The following is a 26347-nucleotide window of genomic DNA, read 5'->3' as shown; positions in this document are numbered from 1 at the left end:
AATGTCTTTTCTCCCATCGTAGGAAAAGGAAAACAGGTACCACCAACACTTGTTCACTTTTTTTTCTACATCTACTACAGTCTACATCTACATACGAGTGTATACTCGGCAAACAATCATACAGTGCATTGTGAAGGGTACATTGTACCACTGTCATTAATTTCCGTTGCTGATGTTGATGGTGATTGTACAATCGTTCTGCAGCCTGTCAGAAATGATGATTCCTTAAACTTTATCAAAATGGTTGAAATGGCTCTGAGCACTAAGGGAGTTAACATCTTAGGTCATCAGTCCTCTAGAACTTAGAACTACTTAAGCCTAACTAACCTAAGGACATCACACACATCCATGCCCGAGGCCGGATTCGAGCCTGTGACCGTAGCAGGAGCGCGGTTCCGGACTGAAGCACCTAGAACCGCTCGGCCACAGAGGTCGGTAAACGTTGTCAACAATGTTTTGCGAAAGGAATACCTTATGCCCCCCTCCTCCGCCCCCGTCGCCACCCCGGAGGTGAGGGAGTACTTCCATAACACTTACAAGCTGATGTAACATATTTGTAGTGGCGTGGCAAGACAGCCAAGCCACTCGGAGGTAACCGAAAGGCACGCGTTAAGCTCACGCAGATTGTCGTGAGGTCTGGAACAAGGTAAAGTAATTATCCTATAAAGAAAAGAACGTAGTTCTTGGAATACTTAACTTTAATCCACAATTGGAGAACATCGCTCTTGCTTAGACATTATTACACTGAATATAAACTGGTAATGGCGCCTTGCTAGGTCGTAGCAAATGACGTAGCTGAAGGCTAAGCTAACTATCGTCTCGGCAAATGAGAGCGTATTGGTCACTGTTGCTTCGCTAGCAAAGTCGGCTGTACAACTGGAGCGAGTGCTAGGACGACTCTTTAGACCTGCCGTGTGGTGGCGCTTGGTCTGCAATCACTGACAGTGGCGACACGCGGGTCCGACGTATACTAACGGACCGCGGCCGATTTAAAGGCTACCACCTAGCAAGTGTGGTGTCTGGCGGTGACACCACAATATTAATAACAAATCCAGCAATACAGCTCAAAATTGCTTCGCAGTCTTCCTTTAATCCAACATTTCACCAGCGTCCTGAATCTCCGTTTAAGTTCTGTTTCTGACATTCTTGAGTTTCCCTTCTGTCCCGCGTATCTGTGTCCAAACTGTTTCACAGCATGCATCTAACTAATCATTTAATCATGTATGTAGTGACATGAAAACTGAAACACGTTTTAACTTAAACACTTTAACCTAAAATATAGATACACAAAAGTATGACGCTGTGTCGGTTTTGTTTACAACCTCTTGAGACAGCAGTTATTCACTAAGGGAAATTAAGAGGACTACAAGTAGCTGAGTAGCTGCAAGGATCATCGAAACTAGGAAATTGGAAACTTGTTGTTAATTGTATAGGACAAACTGCTGAGATCATCGGTCCATAGGCTTACGCACTACTTCACCTAACTTAAACTAAATTACGCTAAGAACAACACGCACAGCCATGCCCAAAGGAGGACCAGAACGGCCGACGGGGGGAGCCGCGCGAACGGTGGCAAAGCGCCCTAGACTGCGCGGCTGCCCCTCGCGGCTCATCGAAATTACAATAAAAATAATTCCGATTGAAATTAAGTTTCGAATGGTCTATCATCTATTCTCAGCAAATTTTTCCAAAACATTGAAATTAAAATACGTTTAACTATCTTAGCACCGGCAGCTTCGCTCACCTAGAATGTATGGCCCGCAGAGATATTTTTGTGTTTTAGTTATTGGAATTTTTTTGTTGTTCACAAATTGCAACACCCTTTAAGCTTTTTACGCTAATTAGCGCTCTATAAGCATTGTCTGTTCCGGATGTAATTCTGACCAAAATGTGATTCATGTAGCTGCAGTCTAAGTTTTGTTATACATACCTTTTGCCTTCTTGCCACATCAACTTTCATTCCCTAAAAAAATATTTCTTAATATCTAACCGAGATATAAAATACCAATTCTCACAGATTTAACTTTAAAATTTTTTAATGTAACAAAATATTTTCTTCAATTTTACAGCCCCTATTGCATTCGAAACACGGATTTTTTTTTAATTTCTACTCGATATGTCAGATACCAATTGTCATAGATATAGCCTTAATAATCCTGTAGTAGTACTTTTGTAGATAAAAGTGCCACCCATTATTTTACCCGTTAGTGGTTGAATTTCCAAAAATGCTGAAACAGGCATTTTTTATTTTCTGTTTGAGAAACCAAAGACCAGATTTCGTGGTTCAGTTTCAGAATTCCCTTAAGAGCAACATAATTTCAGAAAACCTCTCATCTGTCATTTCACCTCTTAATAGCGGAATTTTGGACAATCCATTCTTAAACGATGCCTACACTATGATCTCCACACTCTCTCCAAACTACAAGTTTCTATCCTTAGCGGTTTGGGCTGGCCGATGATGAGTAAGTGAATGAATGTGACGCTATTTCACCCCCTCACTGGTAGAATTTCCGAAAACAGAGAAACACGTAATTTTTCATCTCTAACCGAGAAGCCCGATACCAATTTTCAAAGATTTATCTTAAAAATGTTTTCGTAATGAAGCATTTTCCTAAAACGTTTCACCCCTCATTTCACTCCCTTAGGGGTTCAATTCCCAAAACAGTGACTGGCATGTGTTTTATTTGTGACAGAGGAAACAAATACTAATTTTCATATGTTTAACTTCAAAAATGCTTGCACAATGAAATTTTACCACAAAAACTTTCATCTCCTGTTTCACCTCCATAGGGGCTGAATTTCCAAAAACAGTAAAACACGTACGCTTTTTATTTCTCGGTTAAAAGCCAAATTTAAATTTTGGTATGTTTAGCATTAGAATGATTTCAGAATTAAATAACTTCACAAAAAATAACATCCACTATTTCAGCTCCTCAGAGGTTCAGTTTTCAAAAACAATGAAACATGTATTCTTTTGTTTTGTTTTTAACCGAGAAGTCAAATGCCAATGTTTGTGGATGTAGTTCCTAAAATACTTTAGTAGTTCTTTAATAATGTTATACTTTGAAAATAAATCTTTCACCCATCATTTCACCCCATTAGGGCTCGATTTTCCATTCTTTACTTCTGATCGTGAACCAAATACCAATTTTCGTAGGTCCATCTTCAAAATTGCCATAAAAATATCCTCTATTTCTCCCCCTTAGGTTAGGAATTTGAAAAAATCCCTTCTTAAGCTACACCTACAGTGTAAGATCCACAGTTTCTAAAAGTTTCAGGTTTCTGTCTCTAGCAGTTTGCGCTGGACGATGTCCAGTCAGTCGATCAGTCAAGCAAGGCATTGCCTTTTGCGTAAATATATCGTTCAAAAAAAAAAAGCGGCTTTTTATACGACGTCTCACTATATTTTTTCTCCTTGTTTAAAAACTATTAATAGATTTTAGCACTTCCTTTCAGCACTTTTTCTTCTCTGATAATCAGTACAGCCGGCCGCGGTGGCCGTGCGGTTCCAGGCGCTTCAGTCCGGAACCGTGTGACTGGTACGGTCGCAGGTACGAATCCTGCCTCGGGCATGGATGTGTGTGATGTGTGCTTAGGTTAGTTAGGTTTAAATAGTTGTAAGTTCTAGGGGACTGACGACCTAAGATGTTAAGTCCCATAGAGATCAGAGCCATTTTTTAATCGGTACACTTTGACTGACACTGTATCTTAAGTCTCTCACTGATCGAAACGTTCTGCCCCCTACCTCAGTCTTAATACCTTGCAGGGAAGTACATATACAATGTAATGAGTCACTTTACATGGCAAATGAAATTGGTCTCAAGACTAAAAACACTACCGTAATACAAGGAGTCCATGCAATATGTACCAGACTGAAACTCCTAAATAAAGGGCGATTTTCTTTATAGCTATTTAACTATATCATGGCTCCGCCGTAATATATTTCTTCATGTATTTTCACTTCATTGTTGATAGTATACTATACAGTGGTATGGCCAACTCAATTCACAAGGACTTTAGCATCCACTCCTTTAATTAACGTATGCATAAAAAGTACTTAAACCCTTTCATATGTCATATGACCAGCACCACTCACTATTTTATATATTTGCCACGAACATTATGACCACGGTTCACCGCGAGGTTCAGTGCCTCCTTGCGGTGCTTCGGGCACGTAACACAGTAAGGAAAGAATGTAAACGGAAGAGAAACGAATGTGCCGTCATTACAGCGAAGACACAGGCCGCAGATGCGGAAATCCATCAATGTAAGCGATTTTGACAAAGGCTACATTAATGTGGCAATGCAGCTGGAAACGAGAGTCTCTTATACGGCGAAGCTACTGTCTTGGGAACCTACGGAAAGTGGTTGAAGGAAGGTGAAATAACGGGTAGGTTGTATGGTACTGGACAACCACGATTCATCACAAAACGTAGTGATTGGAAGATCTCCCACTGCGTAATCCAGGATAGGCAACGATCTGTGTGGCAGATCTGGCGACAAAGCACAATGCTGGTGCAGGCACAAGCGTTTCAGAACACACCGTTCAAAGGCCATTTTGAATATGGAGTTCCACATCAGTTCCACATCCTGTGTTGACCCAAAGACATCGTCAGCTATAACAGCAGTAGGCACAGCATCACTGAGTTTTCACAATGGATCAATAGAAACGTGTCGCCTGTTGAATCAGTCGCATTTCTTATTACACCAGGTCTATGACTGAATCCTTACACACCATCATCCAAGTGAATGGCGGCACGAAATATGCACCAGGCCACAGATGCAGGCCGGTGATGGAAGAGTTGTGCTTTGGAATATCTTATATTGAGCTGGGGCTCCATGGGGTCTGTGGTGGTAATCGTAGCATCATGGCGGCAGTGAAGCAGGTGAACATTATTGCGGACCATCTGTATCACTTCATAGTGGAAATTTCCCCTACGGAGATTGTATATTCCAGCAGGGTAACTGTCCGTGTTCCGAGGTCAGAACCGTCCTACATTGGTTTGAGGCACATTATAGTGAACTCACATTGATATCTTGGCCAGCAAATGTCCCTGATCTGTGCCCACTGGAACACATATCGGGCGCCTGCAGAGTAACCGTAAACCACCATTCCGTATTTTCCGCATTACTCGGCCAGTCCGTAGACATCTGTTGCCACATACTTCAGGCTCAAATGGTTCAAATGGCTCTGAGCACTATGGAACTCAACTGCTGAGGTCATTAGTCCCCGAGAACTTAGAACTAGTTAAACCTAACTAACCTAAGGACATCACAAACATCCGTGCCCGAGGCAGGATTCGAACCTGCGACCGTAGCGGCTTGCGGTTCCAGACTGCAGCGTCTTTAACCGCACGGCCACTTCGGCCGGCATACTTCAGGAAACCTGGCAAGTACTTATATAGTCCATGCCAAGCAGAATCTCTTTTGTACTGTGTTTCGAAAGGGCAACCACACTCTATAAAACAGATGGTCGTATTGTTTTGGCTCATCGATATATGTTGGTGGCAGAATAATGGTCGCACAGACATCTTCCAATACAGGTTCTCTAAACAGCGTTCATCGGGAAACACCTTATCTCTTGTAGAGTCCCTTTCCAAGGACTCCCATTTAAACTCACCACACTGATGTGGGGTATACTGACCTGTTACATGATCTGTAACACGACTCGTACGACCGTAAATTCGATTGGTAACTGTTCTCACACATACTTTTTAAGGAGTCCAGGCACTGGAACAGCGCTCTAATACATTAATACTACTAGCGTACTACATGCAATGTTCTTGACAAATTTAGCGTGCTTTCCTAGAAAACTTCCCTGATATCGATTTTATATGACCGTTCCACTTCATATCGTTTCTTAATATTACGCCAAAATATACGATATCAGGTGGTCAATATTGTTACCACTAATATTGAATTCAGATATTATGTTGTTTCTCTTTGTTGTAGTTGCTATCCTACATTTACCAACCTTTGAAAAGACCTGCCATTCATTCATTATACCAAGTAGAAATATTGTCAAAGTCTTTCAGCTGTACCTTACGATAGCCCAAGGATGATACTTTCCAGTATACAAATATATCGACAGAGAAAAGCCTTATAGTACAGCAGATCGTATCCAAAACACCCTGGTCATGGAGCGTCAGTTAGAAGTGTGACAGATGACTAAAGACAATTCTACTCCAGTGAATGAGATTTCATGCCGAAGACGTGTCTGGAGATGCCTCAAATTCTGGTGGGGTACCAACCCGACCGTCGCCCCCCATACGGCCAGAGAACCACTAGTTTTCGTCTGGGATGCCATTTCGTTTCATAGTTGAACCCCTTTGGTTGTCATCTGCGGCACCCTTACAGCACAGCGACAAGTCGACGATACTCTACACTCCGTTTTGCTGACCTTCATGGCGAGCCATCCTGGGCTTACATTTCAACGACAGAAGGCCCGCCTGGAAACGGAGGGAGTTGTCTTCACGCTTGCCAAACTCTACCTTGAACAACAATGTTGCCGTATTTCTGCCGAGTTGAGAATGTTTGGAGCATTATGGGCAACGTCCTCCGACCAGCCCGGGATTCCAACTATCTAACTCGTCAATTGTGCAGAATGTGGCTCAGCATCGCTCAGGAAGATATCCAGCGACTCTTTCATTTTATGCCAAGCCATATACTGCTTGCATAATTGTTAGAGCTGCACCAACGCATTACTGACTTGCCCAGTTTGTGAAGATCTTTCTACTGAAGAAACCATTCAATTATTCTGAAGTTGTAATCATTTGTTTGCCTGTACATCACATCTACACTGATTTCCGTCCCATTCGGATAGTTCCTTCGTGATGCGCTTTTCTTCTTTTTTTTTTTTTTTTTTTTTTTTTTCAAGAGTGAATACTGAAAACATTAAGTGACTTATTACGCATTCTTGGGGCACACCTGATGTTCATTCCGTTTCTGTGAAACATTCACATTTCCATGCAACATGCTGGCTCCTATTAGTCAAATATTATTCGATCCAGCCACATATTTGCGAAGGTACTCCGTGTGATTGTATCTTTGTTACAGGATAGCGATGCAGAATGCCGTCCTACGCCTTACATATATGTAGAAGGAGGTAGCATCTCCCTCTTGAGCCGCATTTACTGTTTGAAAGACGTCGTGTATGAATAAAACCAGGTGGCTTTTTCTATGAATCTGTGCTGATCTTTGGAAAAAAAAAACTTGATTTCCTCCATAAACGTCACAATTGCTGTACTTAGAATTTTCAGACTGACATCTCCGATAAAGGTCCGGTGTAACGGTAAACGTGCGACGGCATGCGCTGTCTAATAATACAGGGTGTTTGAAAAATGACCGGTATATTTGAAACGGCAATAAAAACTAAACGAGCAGCGATAGAAATACACCGTTTGTTGCAATATTCTTAGGAAAACAGTACATTTTCAGGCAGACAAACTTTCGAAATTACAGTAGTTACAATTTTCAACAACAGATGGCGCTGCGGTCTGGGAAACTCTATAGTACGATATTTTCCACATATCCACCATGCGTAGCAATAATATGGCCTAGTATCCGAATGAAATTACCTGAAACCTTTGACAACGTGTCTGGTGGAATGGCTTCACATGCAGGTGAGATGTACTGCTTCAGCTGTTCTATTGTTTCTGGATTCTGGCGGTACACCTGGTCTTTCAAGTGTCCCCACAGAAAGAAGTCACAGGGTTTCATGTCTGGCGAATAGGGAGGCCAATCCACGCCGCCTCCTGTATGTTTCGGATAGCCCAAAGCAATCACACGATCATCGAAATATTCATTCAGGAAATTAAAGACGTCGGCCGTGCGATGTGGCCGGGCACCATCTTGCATAAACCACGAGGTGTTCGCAGTGTCGTCTAAGGCAGTTTGTACCACCACAAATTCTCGAAGAATGTCCAGATAGCGTGATGCAGTAATCGTTTCGGATCTGAAAAATGGGCCAATGATTCCTTTGGAACAAATGGCGGCCCAGACCAGTACTATTTGAGGATGCAGGGACGATGGGACTGCAACATGCGGCTTTTCGGTTCCCCATATGCGCCAGTTCTGTTTATTGACGAAGCCGTCCAGGTAAAAATAAGCCAGTAAACCAAATGCTGCCCACACGCATATCGCCGTCATCAATCCTGTGCACTATATCGTTAGCGAATGTCTCTCGTGCAGCAATGGTAGCGGCGCTGAGGGGTTGCCGCGTTTGAATTTTGTATGGAAAGAGGTGTAAACTCTGGCGCATGAGACGATATGTGGACGTGGGCGTCATTTGGACCACAGCTGCAACACGGCAAACGGAAACCCGAGGCCGCTGTTGGATAGCCTGATGCACTAGCTGCGCGTTGCCCTCTGTGGTTGCCATACGCGGTCGCCCTGCCTTTCCAGCACGTTCATCCGTCACGTTCCCAGTCCGTTGAAATTTTTTAAACAGATCCTTTATTGTATCGCTTTTCGGTCCTTTGGTTACATTATACCTCCGTTGACAACTTCGTCTTGTTGCAACAACACTGTGTTCTAGGCGGTGGAATTCCAACACCAGAAAAATCCTCTGTTCTAAGGAATAAACCATGTTGTCTACAGCACACTTGCACGTTGTGAACAGCACACGCTTACAGCAGAAAGGCGACGTACAGAATGGCGCACCCACAGACTGCGTTGTCTTCTATATCTTTCACATCACTTGCAGCGCCATCTGTTGTTGAAAATTGTAACTAGTGTAATTTCGAAAGTTTGTCCGCCTGAAAATGTACTGTTGTCCCAAGCATATTGCAACATAACGGTGTATTTCTATCGCGGCTCGTTTAGTTTTTATTGCCGCTTCAAATATACCGGTCATTTTTGAAACACCCTGTATGTTTTAGAACGCCGCGTATAAAATCGGGATCTTACCAAGGCTCATACCTCTGGTTGTATTTGTGATAGAACGATACGATCAAATGTTTTAGAAAGCGCTTTGGCAAGTGACCATTTGTATTCCCTTTAGAAGGTTCGTCTTTTTTTACCTTTCTACAGTACAGGATCAAAGCTTGAATAATACGCATCTCCTGCAGCTTAGGTAAGCGGAGAAAATCGGTTGGTCTTCTTTGCATCAGATGTGATATAGTGTGTGGCTTAAGGGGCTTGTGGAGGCATCATTTGGTTCATGGATGGTTACAGAAAAAAACCGGAAGTACATGGTGATCGGAAACCAAAACCGAGTTGCAGATTTCAAGACGGCTATGCACAGCAAAGTGTTCTCGAATAACCTAGAAATTTTTTTTCATATCTTCATCGCTTTCCGAGATTCAGAGGTAAAAGTGACGCAATTGCCTATTGTATCCATTATCATCAGAAGGTTTCTGGCATCTCCATGTGGTATTATGGAAGCAGAAGCGAAATTTTTGTGGGCAAGAAAACCAGTCTGAAGTGTAAAATTGTATACATTTGCATTATTTCACTTTCACGTAACTACAATAATAAAATTTCAACGACCCATAAATTTCATTTCCCATGAGTGACATGCTCTGCTGTAGCAGGGAAAAGATGGGAAACAGCGGAAAGCTGTGCCTATCGGAGCAAATGATGGCGAATATGCTACTTTTTGAATGCCTCTGACGGAAAAGTGGAATACCAACTGCAACATTGTAACATACTCAGCCATTTTAAAAGAAATTTCCCACACATATTGGCACAACATATCTGCATTTTTTTAGTTGAAAAAGAAGCAGGCAGTGGCAGTGGCAAAGAGACGAAACAGTAATAAATACTGGCAGGTAATAGAAATAGTTGCGAAGGAGACAACTGTAGTGTGAGAGAAAGAAACTGACACTGCGGCAGAAGAACATAACTGACCAAGGAAAAGAATGAAAGCGGCTGAAAAAGGGTGTGGTAGGGGTGGTAGGGGGAATAAAGAAAAAGAGGAAGTGGGTGTCAGCTAATGATAATGAGAGATAAAGTATACGATGGAGTACTCAAAAGAAACGAAATTATTTTTTTAAAGCTGTGGTTGTTGTAGTGGTCTTCTGCCAAAAGACTGGTTTGATGCAGCTCTCCATGCTAGTATACCCTGTACAAGCCACTACATCTCCTAGTAAGTACTACAACCTACATCCTTCTTAATCTGCTTACTGCATTCATCTCTTAGCCTCCCTCTCCGGTTGTTACCCTCCACGCGTTCCTCCAATACTAAATTGGTGATCCCTTGATGCCTCAGAAGGTGTCCTACCAAAGGATCCCTTCTTCTAGTCAAGGTGTGCGACAAATTCCTCTTCTCCCAAATTGTGTTTAGTACATCCTATTAGTTACGTTATTTACACACCTAATCTTCAGCATTCTTCTACAGAGCCAGATTTCAAAAGCTTCTATTGTCTTCTTGTCTAAACTGTTTATTTTCCATGTTTCACTTCCATACATCGCTACACTCCATACAAATACTCTCAGAAAAGACTTCCCGGCACTTAAATCTATACTCGATGTTCACAAACATCTCTCTTTCGGAAACGCTATCCGTGTAAATGCCAGTCTACATTTTAGATCCTCTCTACTTCGTCCATTATGTTATTTTGCTTGCTAAACAGCAAAACTAATCTAATACTTTAAGTGTCTGATTTCCCAATCTAATTCCCTCAGCATCACCTGATTTAATTCGACTACACTCCATTTTCCTAGTTTTGCTTTCGTTAATATCATCCTTTCAGGACATTCCATTCAACCTTTCTTCCAAGACTTTTGCGGTGTCTGACAGAATTACAATGTCGCCGGCAAACCTCAAGGTTTTATTTTCTTCTCCCTGGATTTTAATTCCTACTTCAAATTTTTCTTTTGTTTCCTTTACTGTTTGCTCAATATACAGATTGAATAACATCGGGGGTAGGCTAAAGCCTTGTCTCATTCTCTTCTCAACCACTGCTTCCATTTCATGACGCTCGACTATTGTAACTGCCATGCGGTTTCTGTACATATTGTAAATAGCCTTTTGCTCCATGCCACTTCCAGAATTTTAAAGTGAGTATTTCAGTCAACATTGTAAAAAGCTTTCTCTAAGTCTACAAACGCTATAAATGTAGGTTTGCCTTTCCTTAACCTATCTGCTGAGATAAGTGGTAGGGTCAGTACCACAGAATCCACATCTGCACCTGGAAATATCTTTCCGTTATATAATAAATCTGAAACCTTCCGGTGTCTCCAGGCCTCTTCCATGTATAAAACCTTCTTTCATGGTTCTTATACCAAGTGTTAGCGATGGTTAAGATTTGCTCTGTTTGAAATTCTACCAGGCGGCCTCCTCTTTCAATCCTTGCTCCCACTCCATATACACATACTACTTTTCCCTCTCTTCCATTTCATACTACCGAATTCCAGTCACCCACGACTACTAAATTTTCCTCACCCTTAACCACCTGAATAATTTCTTTTAGCTCACCATTCATCTCCTCAATCTCCTCTTCATCTGTAGAGCTAGATGGCATTCAAAACTTGTACTACTGAAGCGTGGGCTTCATGTCTATCTCAGCTACAATAATATGTTCACTGTGCTGCTCATAGTAGCTTATCCGTATTCCTGTTCTTTATTCATTATAACCTATACCTGCATTACCTCTATTTTATTTTGTATTTGTAAAAAAGTAATGTTTCTCCTGCCACCAAACTTCACTAATTCCCACTGTATTTAATTGTAACCCATCCGTTTCCCTTTTTAAATTTTCTAAGGTACCTGCCCGATTAAGGGGGCTGACATTCCATGCTCTGATCCGTAGAACACCAGTTTTGTTTCTCCTGATAACGACGTCTTTCTGAGTAATTCCCGACCAGACTTCCGAGTGGGGGAATATTTTACCCAGGAGACCACCATCATCATTTAACTATACAGTAAAACTGCATTCCCTCGGGAAATATTATGGCTGTAGTTTCCCCTTGCATTCAGCCGTTCGCAATACCAGCGCAGCCAGGCCATTTTGATTGACCTACCAAGGCCACTTCACCCAGTCACTCAGACTGTTGGCTGTGCAACGCCTGAAAAGGCCGGCGCCCCTCTTCAGAAACCACATGTTTGTCTGGCCTCTCAACAGATACCCCGCCGTAGTGGTTGCATCTATGGTCGAGCTATCTGTATTGGTGATGCACGCAAGCCTCCCCACCGATGGCCAGGTGCATCTTTCGTGGACCTTGCTCTTTTTTTATTTTCAAATGCTTCACTAAACAACCTTATCGCCTTCAAAAAACCATCGGTTGCAGCTAATAAATGTGTCCCTGCGGTGTTTCCACTATCAAATATGTTGTGGACTGGCAAGACAGCCAATCCACAGTGACGGGTAACCGAAAGGCACGCGCTTAAACTCACGCAGGCTGGCGTGAGGTCTGAAACAGGATACGTAATGAATGCTATAAAGAAAAGTACGTAGCTGCTAGAATACTTAACTTTAATCCATCATTTGTATACATCGTTCTTGATGAGACATGCTTCATACGATAACTATCAATTGCTATGGCGCCTTGCTCGGTCGTAGCCATTGACTTAGCTGGAGGCTATTCTAACTATCTTCTCTGCAAATAAACGAGGCTTCGTCAGTGTTGCGTCGCTAGCTAAGTTATCCGTACAACTGGGGCGAGTGCTAGTAAGTCTCTCGAGACCTGCCGTGTGGTGGCGCTCGGTCTGCAATTACTGACAGTGGCGACACGCGGGTCCGTCGTATACTAGCGGACCGCGGCCGATTTAAAAGGCTACCACCTAGAAAGTGTGGTGTCTGGCGGTGACACCACAAAATATTTTTGAAGTCATCCTCAAACATGACTGACAGCTCCTCCCTCGTCTTTCTCCTGACTTCTTCAGTATTGTCAGAACGGTGCCCTTTCATGCGTGGAGATAAGAAAATGTCGCATGGAGCCAGATCAAGTGAGTAAGGTGCGTGAGGCAGTGGAAACATGCCAATTTTAGCCAAAAACTGTCCAACAGAGACAGTGTGTGTCTATGTGTGCATGTGCGTTGTTGTGGCGCTACGACCAGCCTCCTGCGTCTCTCAATTCAGGTCTTTTTTGACGAACACTGTTGCACCATCTTCTTTTAACTGCCAAATAAAAGCTTTGATTGACAGTCTGACATAGGGGAACAAACTCTGAATGAACTATACCCTTGACATCAAAAGCAAATCAGCATTCACTTGATGACATTTTCTTGGACGGAGTGACGATGAAGTCTTCCATCAGTTTGACTATTGCTTTGTTTCTGGGCTATAACCAAAGCACCATGACTCATCATTGGTAATGACCTTTGACAGAAAATCTGTATCAGTTTCAGGCAGTTCTTTCAAAGCACGACATTTCTGAACTCGACACTTCTTATCATTGTCAGTCAGAACCCGAGTAACAAACGTGGTAACAACCCTTTTTGCTTCGAAGAATTCCCTTTAAATTCGCTGAACCGAGCTCCAAGATAACCCATTAATCTCTGACAGTTCATCAATCGTCTGTCGACGGTCGGTGAGCACAAGCTCTTGACGTTTTCCAATATTTTTCAATATTTTCTTCAATTCGGGCACTTGTTGGACGTCCAGAACGAGGTTTGTCGTCAGTCGACATGTCGCCACTTTTAAATCGAGAAAACAATTCGTACACATGAGGTTTCTTCATTAGTGTCATTTCGGTCAGCTGTTGTCATCATTCAAACACTTTCAGCAGCAATTTTAAAGAGCAGAAAACAAAATTTCACCGCTGTGTGCTGTTCACTTAAACTTACCACCATAAAAAGCAAACAAGAACAAAGCAGATATAGGAAAAACAATCACTGTAAATAAACAGAACAAGCCAGGACGACAGCACAGACTGAACTGAATCGGCAATGAGTTGCTCTATACACGCCTAGCGGCAGAATGAGTACTACACAAGCTCCGTCGTCGGCAGTGTTATTCTGTATTTTTCTCATGTTTTCTTTTTTTGCGGGGCGCCCTAGTATGAAAATAACAGTGAGGAAGAGAGGGATTGTGAGAGTGAGAAGAGACAGCAGACGTAGAAACGAAGGAATGAGATATTAGAAGTAAGAGACAGCGAGAGAGAGACAATGACAGTGGCGGGAGTCTAAGTAATAAGAGAGAACGAAGAAAATTGTGGCTGTGACGCAGGAGACAATAATAGAGAGAGACAAAGAAATGAATGAATGAGTGAGCGAGAATGGGCAGATGGATATGGATTGGCATGAGCGACTTACAGCGATGGATTAGTCACTCTGACAGAGTTACATTTAAGGGAGATTGTTGGAGTGAAAGATTGAGTGGCATATTGAATAGAGTGCGAATACGTTCGCATGCTAAAATGTTTGGGATAATTTTTAAAGGTGCTTTGGAAGGTACTGTGAGCCGGCTAGTACCACACTTCGCCGTCAGGAGCATATTCGCCTGTTTTTATGTTCCGCTGGTTGCCTTTCGTGTAAACAATCGTGTGTTTCCTAGTCCCACGGGATTGTTCACAGTGCACGAAGAATCAGATGAACCTGAACTACGAGTAGTTCTGATTTCGCGGCTTATTGGATGTACGATGTAATTTAAATGGAATTTCGTCAGGACGTGTTGTCACAATCGCTTCTTAATGATTTCAGACACCGTAATATCGATATCGCTCATCTCTTGAGTTTTTGGGATGTTCAGACATTGGTACGGTAATAAAGTCTTGCATTTTTTCCAAATGTAAATTTTAAATGCTTTGTTTTCTTTCAGCTGACATAGGTTGCTAAATAGAGCAATGAGAAACTGTATAGAAAGTTTGGATTCGTTCGTTGGCTCAAACTATGACCAGAACATTCTACAATTTTCTGATAAACTCTTCGACAGGAGTTTGTGACCGTTACATCCCATTTCAACTCACGCTTTAGCATATATATATACACTGTATGAAACCTCATGCGGCAACAAGTTAACGGGCATGGAAGGACTACACTAATGACAGAAGGCCGGATAGCGTGACAACAATGGCGTGTCGAGCTGAAGCGTGATTCACTTGCAGGGGCGGTATTACACAGTCGACATTCTTAGACAAACAAATATGACAAAAAATTCATCATAATTCTTTGACAAACACTTTGACTTGGAGCAAAACGAGTGTTACACAATCATAAAAAATTTCGTAATAGTTCCATCGGGATAGATAACATGTAGTGACAGAACAATCGCATGATATCAAATGAGAAATTGCTATTTTAAATGCTTTCAGTTTCATAGGTCCTAGTCACTACCGTAAACTAGGTAGTGATTTTTCTAACACGAATCCGAATTGTAATTAAACCAATCTCCCTCCTCCTGTAAATGTTTACTTATAATAACAAAATCAGAGTGCAGTGTTACATACACAGTTCACGTCAGCCGAGTCGTAATCGTATCGACGAAAATCTTTTAATATAAGAAATGCATTCTGACCTGATGTATTTCATTTCAAAAGAAACTGAGTATGGCGATGACCGCGTGCTTGTCAGGTTGTTGTTGTTGTGGTCTTCAGTCCAGAGACTGGTTTGATGCAGCTCTCCATGCTATTCTATCCTGTGCAAGCGTCTTCATCTCCCAGTACTTACTGCAACCTACATCCTTCTGAATCTGCTTAGTGTATTCATCTCTTGGTCGCCCTATACGATTTTTACCCTCCACGCTGCCCTCCAATGCTAAATTTGTGATCCCTTGATGCCTCAGAATATGTCCTACTAACCGGTCCCATATTTTTGTCAAGTTGTGCCACATACTCCTCTTCTCCCCAATTCTGTCCAATACTTCATCATTAGTTATGTGATCTACCCATCCAATCTTCAGCATTCTTCTGTAGCACCACATTTCGAAAGCTTCTATTCTCTTCTTGTCCAAACTATTTATCGTCCATGTTTCATTTCCATATATGGCTACATTCCATACAAATACTTTCAGAAACGACTTACTGACACCGAAATATGTACTCGATGTTAACAAATTTCTGTTCTTCAGAACCGCTTTCCTTGCGATTGCCAGCCTACATTTTATATCCTCTCTACTTCGACCATCATCAGTTATTTTTCTCCCCAAATAGCAAAACTCCTTTACTACTTTAAGTGTCTCATTTCCTAATCTAATTCACTCAGCATCACCCGAGTTAACTCGACTACATTCCATTATCCTCGTTTTGCTTTTGTTGATGTCATCTTATATCCTCCTTTCAAGACACTGTCCATTCCGTTCAACTGCTCTTGCAAGTCCTTTGCTGTCTCTGACAGAATTACAATGTCATCGGCGAATCTCAAAGTCTTTTTTTTTCTCCATGGATTTTAATACCTACTCCGAATATTTCCTTTGTTTCCTTTACTGTCAAGTACATTCTGATATTTTACGCTGATTGTAATTCGTTTCGCGAATTTCTTTAGGGATTTCAGTTCCATTTTAGTACGGCACGATTTTTATGTTCTTGTAAGTTAGCTGCTACATATTTTTATGAAAGACAGTTTAAAATGATCCTTAATCCCATCTTTATGTCCATATCTTAACGGACAGCTAGCATACGATCCATTTAAGCTAGCACAAAACTTAGTTCGTATTCAGTTTCAGCTTCCTCTGCTGCATCATCAATGAATCTTATTGTGCTACTTATCTGTCCTTGGCAAACAACAACAGTACATTAATTGTACTTCATACTGATTAAATGATCATTAACGGTAACAGTGAATTTGCCCCTCATCATTGACGTTTCTGACATCTTGTACACATTTGTAAGTGCAGGGTGTCCGCCCCAGTAGCTGAGTGGTCAGCGTGACGGATTGCCGTCCTCTGGGCCCGGGTTCGATTCCCGGCTGGGTCGGAGATTTTCTCCGCTCAGGGACTGGGTGTTGTGTTGTGTTCATCATCATTTCATCCCCATCCGGCGTGCAGGTCGCCCACTGTGGCGCCGAATGTAATAAGACCTGCGATATGGCGGCCGGACCTGCCCCGCGAGGGGCCTCCCGGCCAATGACGCCAAACGCTCATCATCATCATCAGTGCAGGGTATTTCAATTCGCTTTGAAAAAAGAGAATGGATTCTACCCCAGCGAAAAAATGAAAAAAAAATCATCCCAGATTATACACTAAGGTGACAAAAACCATGGTACAGCGATATGCATACACAGATGGCGGTAGTATCGCATACGAAAGGTATTAAAGGGCAGTGCATTGGCGAATCTGTCATTTGTATTCAGGTGATTCATGTGATAAAGTTGCCGACGTGGTTATGAACATACAATAGGAATTAACAGGCTTTAAATGCGGAATGGTAGTTGGAGCTAGACACTAAGGATATTCCATTCCGGAAACCATTACGTAATTCAATATTCCGAGATCCACAGTGCCAAGAGTGAGCCGAGAATATTAGAATCCAGGCATTACCTCTCACCACGGGCAACGCAGTTCCCGACGGTCTTCATTTAACGACCGAGAGCAGCGGCGTTTGCGTAGAGTTGTCAGTGCTAACAGACAAGCAACACTGCGTGACACAACCGCAGAAATCAATGTGGGACGTACGACAAACTTATCCGTTGGGACGGTGCGGTGAAATTTGGCGTTAATGGACTATGACAGCGGACAACTGACGCGAGTGCCTTTGCAAACAGCACGACATCGCCTGAAGCACCTCTCCATGCCAAGTGACCATATTGGTTGAGACCCTAGATAACTGCGAAGCTGTTACCTCGTCAGATGAGTCCCGATCTCAGTTGGTAAAAATTGATGATAGGGTAGGGTTCGATTGTGACGCAGACCCCACGAAGCCATGGGCACAAACAGGCGCAGTGCAAGCTGGTGGGCCGGCCGAGGTGGCCGAGCGGTTGTAGGCGCTTCAGTCTGGAAATGTGCGACCGCAACGGTCGCTAGTTCGAATCCTGCCTTGGGCGTGGATGTGTGTGATGTCCTGAGGTTAGCTAGGTTTAAGTAGTTCTAAGTTGTAGGGGACTGATGGCCTCAGATGTTAAGTCCCATAGTGCTCAGGGCAATTTGAACCACTTTTTTGCATGCTGATGGTGGCTGCATAATGGGGTGGACGGTGTTTAATGGGATGGAATGCGTCCTCTGGTGCAACAGATCACATCATTGATTGGAAAAGTTTATGTTCGGCTACTTGGCGACTATTTGCAGCCTGTTTATATCAATGACATTGCGCCATGTCCCCGGCTCACAACTTCTCATGATTGATTTGAAAAACATTCTGAACAATTCGAGTGACTGGTCTGGCCATCCAGATCGCTCGACGTGATTCCCATATAACATTTATGTGACTTAATCGAGAGGTCAATTCGTGCACAAAATGCTGCACCGGGAACACATTCGCATCATGGACGACAGTAGATGCAGTATGGCTGCTGCATTACGCCGGGCAAAGGAGGTCCGGGAGGATGTTAGGTTCTATGCCATGACTTAGTGTAAAACTCCTTTTGATATTTATTGCATCACTGTAGGTACGAAATGCGATCTCCTTTCCATTTTGAATGTGCTTCTTCGCTTCATAAATACACAAAACACACACACGCATGTACACATAGAATGGTTTCCCAGACCGTTATACAGGTAAGCCGCTTCCAGTTAACCCAAGACCGCTCTTCTTTGACCAAATATAAGGCGAGACGCTAGGTTTGATCAAATAAATTTGACGAAAGGCAACAATTCGAAAAAAGTTCTCTATTACACTGCAATAAATAATATGACATATCAACTTTTTCAAAGAAAATTGATCGTTTAACACAGACCTTAGCATTTGGGCTAAGCAGGTAATTTTGATTATTTATATTAACTTGTTCAAATGTTGGTGCAGAGTTCGAAAACCGCTGATGTCATTATCCACACCGACGGTTTTCTAATGGCGATTTCAGTAACTCTAATTTCACACTCCAATCTTAATTAGATATTTCACTTAATGTTATTTGTCATTCGTTAACTGAACAACATCACGAACTCACCCTGAGAAGCCCGCAGCTCGTGGTCGTGCGGTAGCGTTCTCGCTTCCCACGTCCGGGTTCGGTTCCCGGAGAGGTCAGAGATTTTCTCTGCCTCGTGATGACTGGGTGTTGTGTGATGTCCTTAGGTTAGTTAGGTTTAAGTAGTTCTATGTTCTAGGGGACTGATGACTATAGATGTTAAGCCCCATAGTGCTCAGAGCCATTTGAACCATCACCCTGAGAAGGGATGAGCGAATAGTCAGTCTAGCTGATCACGCAGTCTAGGACGACCTCCCACGAAGTCTAGATCTTTCACACTATTAAGCTTATTACTGACCTCATTGAGTTAAAATTAAAGCTAGTCTCGAAAACCTTTATAAGGGCAGTTTGCGACTAGTTTTCGGAGAGGCAATATGTGTATCCGGTAGATGTTAAATTATCTAGCGTAAAAGTGAATTGTTAGTTAATACTGCATCGGGAACATTTATGCGCGGTTTCTATACATCAGCAACCTAGAATGGCAGTTGTTACATATTGTTATAGTGCTCTATAAGCGATAAATAGGTATCGCGATCAGTGACACAAACCTTAATACTAGCCGGACTCTTAGGAGATGTTCCCCAACTTTGAAAAGCTAGGTTATAAGAAATGAGGTGGCATCCCACTATGTAGAACATTCATTATCATAGTGTCGAAATTGTGTTACACGTTAGTCAAAGATTATGTTTTTAATGCATGTATGTCAGGATCTGCGGCCGACGGAGAAGAAATCCAGTGGAGGCAGCGAGACAGCTACAGATGACAACATGTAAGCATACCTTCTCCAGGTCATCCTAGGAAACGATTTGAGTTAAACGCTGGAGTTTTTCTCCCGAAATATTCGACTTAACATTCCACATGCAAAATTCTCAAAGACAACTGCGCTGCTAGCATGTCCATCGGAGGTATGTGCCACCACATGTACTTTCCGTATATTATAGTAACCATTAGAAAGCCGATGCGCAGTAATGTTTATTTTTTAAAAGGCTGAGCAAAACAGAATCCCGAATCGCGATTTGAGCTAGGATCATGAAGTTAGAAGTTCTTGGTTTAGCCTAGGTTAGTGGCCTTTTGTGCAGCCATTTAAACATTTGCTTTAATGTAGCTATGTCACCGTATATTACCCAAGGTTTCAACGGCTTACTGGAGCTGGCACCAAGGAAAAATTGTGGGAATCGATTTCCTTTGAAAAAAGTTGTTAATAGGGTTAAAATTAATGCTTAGCTTATGGCACCGTTCGTATGTGCACATTTCGGATTTTACGTGCAAGTACATGCAAAAAACACATTTTTCTGGGAATTTTTTGAAGCGCGTCACTTCTACACCTAAAATTTGTACGAATCGGTTCTAATTTAGCACTAAACTCGAAACGCTTTTTTTATCAGATAATCTTTATACGTTGGCGAGAAGCGGAAGTTTAATAGTCGAGAGTAATGTAGCACGGAAAATTAATTCTTAGGTATCTTGTCACTGGTTTCCAGAACTCCTGAAGATAGTTGTTGACTGTGGATATTGAATCACAGACACAGCCCATTTGACTATTCAGAGATATCACTAAACCCGCCCAAAGATGAAAACAACCATTCCTGGGTAGCCCCTATCAGACTGAGGGGGTCCGACAGCCGATCCGTTTATCCTTCCACCAGAGAGCAGGTACACGGCTAGTGTTGGTCTGTAGTTCAACCATGCCTAGACGGTCAATACCGCGATCGATAGCGTCCGCATTGTTACTTTATGCCAGGAAAGGGTCTCAACAAGATATGTGTCCAGGCGTCTCGGAATGAACCGAAGCAGTGATGTTAGAACATGGAGGATATACAGAGAGACAGCAACTGTCGATGACACGCCTCGCTCAGGCCGCCCAAGGACTACTATTGCAGTGGATGACCGCTGCCTAGGGATTGTGGCTAGGAGGAAACCTGACAGCAACGCCACCATGTTGAATAATGCTTTTCGCCTAGCGACGGCACGTCGTGTTACGACTCAAGCTGTGCGCAATAGGATGCATTCTACGCAACTTCACTCCCGATGTCCATGGCGAGGTCCATGTTTGCCACCAGGACCCCATGCAGCGCGGTACAGATGGGCCCAACAACATGCCGAATGGACCTCTCGGGATTGGCATCGCGTTCTCTTCACAGATGAGTGTCGCATATGACTTCAACGTGACAATCGTCGGAGACTAGTTTAGAGGCAACCCGGTCAGGCTGAACGCCTTAGGCACACTGTCCAGCAAGTGAAACATGGTGGAGTTTCCCTGCTCTTTTGGAGTGGTATTATATGGGGCCGACATACGTCGCTGGTGGTCATGGAAGGCGCCGTAACGGTTGTACGATACATGAATGCCATCCTCCGACTCATACTGCAACAACATCGGCAGCATACTGGCGAGGCAATCGTCTTCGTGGATGACAATTCGCGTGCCCATCGTGCATATCTTGTGAATGACTTTCTTCAGGACAAAGTGGCCAGCACGTTCTCCAGACGAGCCCTATGAAACATGCCTGGGATAGATTGAAAAGTGCTGTTTATGGACCACGTGACCTCCAGCCACTCTGAGGGATCTACGCCGAATTGAGGATGTAACGTCCCCTTAGAAAAATTAATGAATGACTGTGCTGATAAACCTCTTACGTTATTTGCCTTTCAAACAGCTGAGCAAAACTGAACGTACTCAGGCATTACTCTCTTTACTTATTCTGATAAACACTAAACTGACACACAATATTTTTAGCGCAAAGCAATCTGACCTTTAACAATCCCTACAAAAGAATGGCCCTGACTGAAAATCACCTTTACCTTTCATGAATCACTTACCTCACAAAAATCTTCGTTACTCAAACTACTGCAATACAGCAAGCGCCAATTCTGCCAGCTAAATAAAGTATTCAAACTACTGAAGTCACTAACTACTGATAGGCATAATTAGCAAATGAAAGATTTTGATAGAGAACAAAAAATGTATTTACCTTAATAGTGTTCAAAAGTCATTATATATATATATATATCAGTCCATGATATCCAATATTACAAATATCCGCTCTCTAAATTCCGCCATGTCTCTCCCCACATCCACCACTGCTGGCGCGTCACCTCCAACTGCGCAACGCTACGCGCTGTTATACATTCAGCTGCCCAACACTACAATAGCCAAACAATGCAAACCCGCCACAGACTGCACACAGCACAGCCGGTGATTTTCATACAGAGCGCTACGTGGCGTTACCAATAAAAAAACCTAAACAGCCTACTTACAAGGAGTGGGACAAGCTGAGCCAACAGGGCCTTGATGAATTTGTGGATAGTATGCTACGACGAATAGAGGCACGATCCATGTAAGAGGACGTGCTAATGGGTATTAGAGGGACCGCTGTATACAGCAATCTGTATGGTTGTACAACATGCAATGTGTGGTTTTCATGAGCGATAAAAAGGGCGGAATTAATGTTTATGCTGATTTCCACTCCAATTTTCCGTACAGGTTCCGGAACTCTCGGAACCGAGAGGCTGAGCAGGCCGGAGTGGCCAAGCGGTTCTAGGCGCTACAGTCTGGAACCGCGCGACTGCTACCGTCGCAGGTTCGAATTCTGCCTCGGGCATGGATGTGTGTGATTTCCTTAGGTTAGTTAGGTTTAAGTAGTTCTAAGTTGTAGAGGACTGATGACCTCAGAAGTTAAGTCCCATAGTGCTCAAAGCTATTTTTTTAGGGGGTGAAAAACTTTTTTGATGTGTGTAGTTATCGATGAAGTTCTCCTTTGAGCGCGTTGTAACCGTCGCTACAATATAAGTTAATGTCTGGTAGTTAACTGTATGCTGCAGATCCGTCATTGTGGTGCGAGTTAGCTGCAGTTGGGCTCTTGGCTATGACTGAGTGAGCCGAGCTGGAGCATTGCTGGGTAGCCGTCTTAATGCTTTTATAGCGGGTCTGTGCCGCGATCGAACGTGGCTAAAGCTTCTGTGTGGAAGCGACCGGCAGGCAACTGTGGCATATAAATTGAAATTCTGAATGTTACACAAAGAGTTAATGCTTACTGTGTGTTTGAATAAATCGTAATTCGTGATCCCTTAAGAATCGATGCTCTCACTTGATACAGCTATAATAATATCACTGGAGGAATTACCTGACGAGGTGAGCTGTATGGAAAGCTTGTTGGAAAAATAAGGAGAGACTACGACCTAATATAGCGGGCCAGGAGAAACACCGACAGCACCATTACAATGTTGTAATCTAAATGCTAGGAAACGGCTTAAAGTGAGACAGATGAATAAAAAAATGCATTATTACGACGAACATTAAAACTCGCTTCAAAAAACATAGCTTCTAATTTTACGTGGAATACGATTTTTCGTATGTTTCTTCAGTGAGCCACTTCGGTGTTTTCAAATTACGTGAAAAAACGTCAGTTTGAGTTTGTCTGGGAGGATTATGAAATACGCCGCATCTACACTTTAAACTTGTACGAATCGGCTTCACGTTTTGAACTAACGTAGATGAATGGATAAAGTCTATCTTATATTATTTTGTCCAATGATCTTTATCGGTTGTCGAGATTCGTGGTAAATGTAACATGTAAAAATTATTTTGACATGAAATTTATCCACGAAAGCGGTTTAAAGTGATTCAAGTAAGTAAAAAGATGCAGTCTTACGATAGTATTGCTTTCAAAATCTAGCTTCATTCATTTTATGTACAAAATACGCTTTATATATATATATATATATATATATATATATATATATTAGCGCACTACTGCTATGTTTCGAACTTGTGGGAATTGCTTATAATTTTGTAACAAGATATGCAAATAAATTTTAATTAACGATCGTCCTGTTGTTGTATGAAAGCCTTATCGGGTGCCACGATATAGACGACATGGTTGTAATAAAAAATAAAAATCTTCACCGCATCGGTCGTCGCCCTATTCAACAAAAATTCATATCGGTGCCGAGCTGTGGCGGTCTAATGTCAAAATTATGCTGGAGTAAAAGTTGGGAACCAGAATGAAAAATTCTCCAATCACAGGAAACAAAACGTGAATACTTCCTGGGCAGAGCTAGGCGCGTTTTTGCTTGTTATCGTTAGTACCCATGTCAAGGATTTTGGGCAAAGTATCAAGTACTTCAGCCTATAAATTGCCGACGTCTTACAACTCACTGCGCTACGAAAGTAGTGCTAACTCGTAAAACAGCGCGGGTATGTCAAGATATTATTATATAAATGTCTTTTTAGCTACCAGATACGTCGAAAAATCTTATTTTAATTGTGTCTTCTGCCTTATAGCTTCATCTCTTTCTCACTCTCTTCATTTTTCCCATTTCTCTCCTCTCTTCTGTTTACTGGTTTTCTGTATCTACGAAACTTGCCTACTGCGCTGCTTCATCCGTTAGCTCCTCCCCATCCCCTCCCCCACCGGGTGATATATTATTATGGCCTCCTGTGTCTTAATTAAACGTAACACCTGTTCAGTATATTTTAGACCTGACCTGCACTCCGTATTTACTGCAGCCCTTCATTACTCAAGAGAGCTACTGCGCTGAAAGGTAATACTGCGGGGCCTACTACATAATTTTACATCACGACCTTAATCCACAGCGCTAAATTTCAAAATCAAATATGTTCAGTATTTTCGACGTTCACTCTGAAGCTATCAAATTTTTAACTGAAACAAGTAAGAGTGGAAACATAATAGCATTACCGGTGTCTCATGTTAATATCCCTTATTTCACCGTAGGCAACAGCGAATTCGAGGAAATGCGGCAAAACAACAGAAATGAATAGTAACATGCTTAAATGTTCCGTTAGCTTCAAAACTGTGGCTCATCTGCTCTGCTGACTGAGAATGCTAAAAAACTGACAGTTTGAAAACAGACATGGTAGCATTTTTCTCTCTGTCGGGATCATTTGTTGTCGTATATAGGATGGTTTCCAGCCGGCCGAAGTGGCCGTGCGGTTCTAGGCGCTGCAGTCTGGAACCGCGAGACCGCTACGGTCGCAGGTTCGAATCCTGCTTCGGGCATGGATGTGTGTGATGTCCTTAGGTTAGCTAGGTTTAACTAGTTATAAGTTCTAGGGGACTAATGACTTCAGAAGTTGAGTCCCATAGTGCTCAGAGCCATATGAACCATTTTTTAGGATGGTTTCCATATATAAGAGAGCGCACTAAACTTATATGGAATTGACGAAGGACACTTACATCATAAGTGAGTTGGAGAAAGGCTGAAAAGCATAAATCAGGATTATCGGGAGCATTACAGGTTGCAGGAAGTGAGCGAGGTAAATCTGCCTTGGATTTAAGATATACTTGTACACACCGAAATGTTCTTAATCCTCCAAGGGACTCAATTAAGACTTAAGGGTTTTCAATAAGGAGGTATTCAGGTTGTTGGTGTATTCGGTTCTCTGATACAGAAAGGAAAATTTAATAAAATACTTAGAAAACTGCACTACATGTTTCACAATCAGATGTCATACAGGTACGAGAAAAAGGACTGTATTCGGTGCACGCCATTTCGTGCCCTTTTTCTAAACAGGTATACTCTACCAGCCACTAGCCTTAAGCAATAGGTTTTTTTAAAACAAAGTAATTCAAAGGCTTAATATTTTTAGCTGTTGTAAGAAAACAAAAACAAAAACGTCTAGGTATTCGTTAACGGAAAAGCGAAATGTTTTGGTGTTAGGGTAGAAAATCGTGTAAATCTACATACATATACCGCAAGCCATCATACGTTGTGTGACGGAGGGTACACTGAACCACTACTAGCCATTTCCTCCCCGTTCCACTCGCAATAACAGAGATGGGAAAATGCCTGTATGCTTCCGTACGGGCGGTAATTTCTCTTCCCTTGTCTACGTGCTGCTATGCGAAATGTACGTTGGTGGTAGTAGATACGTTTCTAGCTAGCTTCAAATAACGGTTATCTAGATTTCCTCGAACATATCGGTAACAAATCTAGCAGACCGCCTACAAATTGCTTCGATGTCTTCCTTTAATTTGACCGGGTGTCGATGCCAAACAGTCGAGCAGTACTCAAGAATGGGTAGCAAAGGCCTCCTTTACAGATCAACCATAATTTCCCATTCCTACTACAAACATTTTTACGACAATCTTTACGTGATCGTCCCATTTCGTATCGCTTAGCAATCCTACGCCTAGGTATTTTATCGACGTGACTCTATAAAGTAGCACACTACTAATGTTGTTTTCTAAGGTTATCGTCCTCCAGGGGAACAGCTGCTAGACACCTGTACTGCGGGGCAGAGACAAGCTGACGGCGGCTCCATTAAGCTTTTGGGAAAATTCACATGGGCATTCATGGATCCAGCGGAGCTCTTGGAAGGTACCATGACGGCCAAGAAGTATCATACACTGGTTGCAGGCCACGTACATCCCTTCATGACTGTCACGATTC

The sequence above is a fragment of the Schistocerca americana genome, chromosome 4, assembly GCF_021461395.2.
Source record: "Schistocerca americana isolate TAMUIC-IGC-003095 chromosome 4, iqSchAmer2.1, whole genome shotgun sequence".
Taxonomy (NCBI): Eukaryota; Metazoa; Arthropoda; class Insecta; order Orthoptera; family Acrididae; genus Schistocerca; species Schistocerca americana.
The sequence above is the reverse complement of the archived record's forward strand: the minus strand, read 5'-3'. Positions refer to the sequence as shown.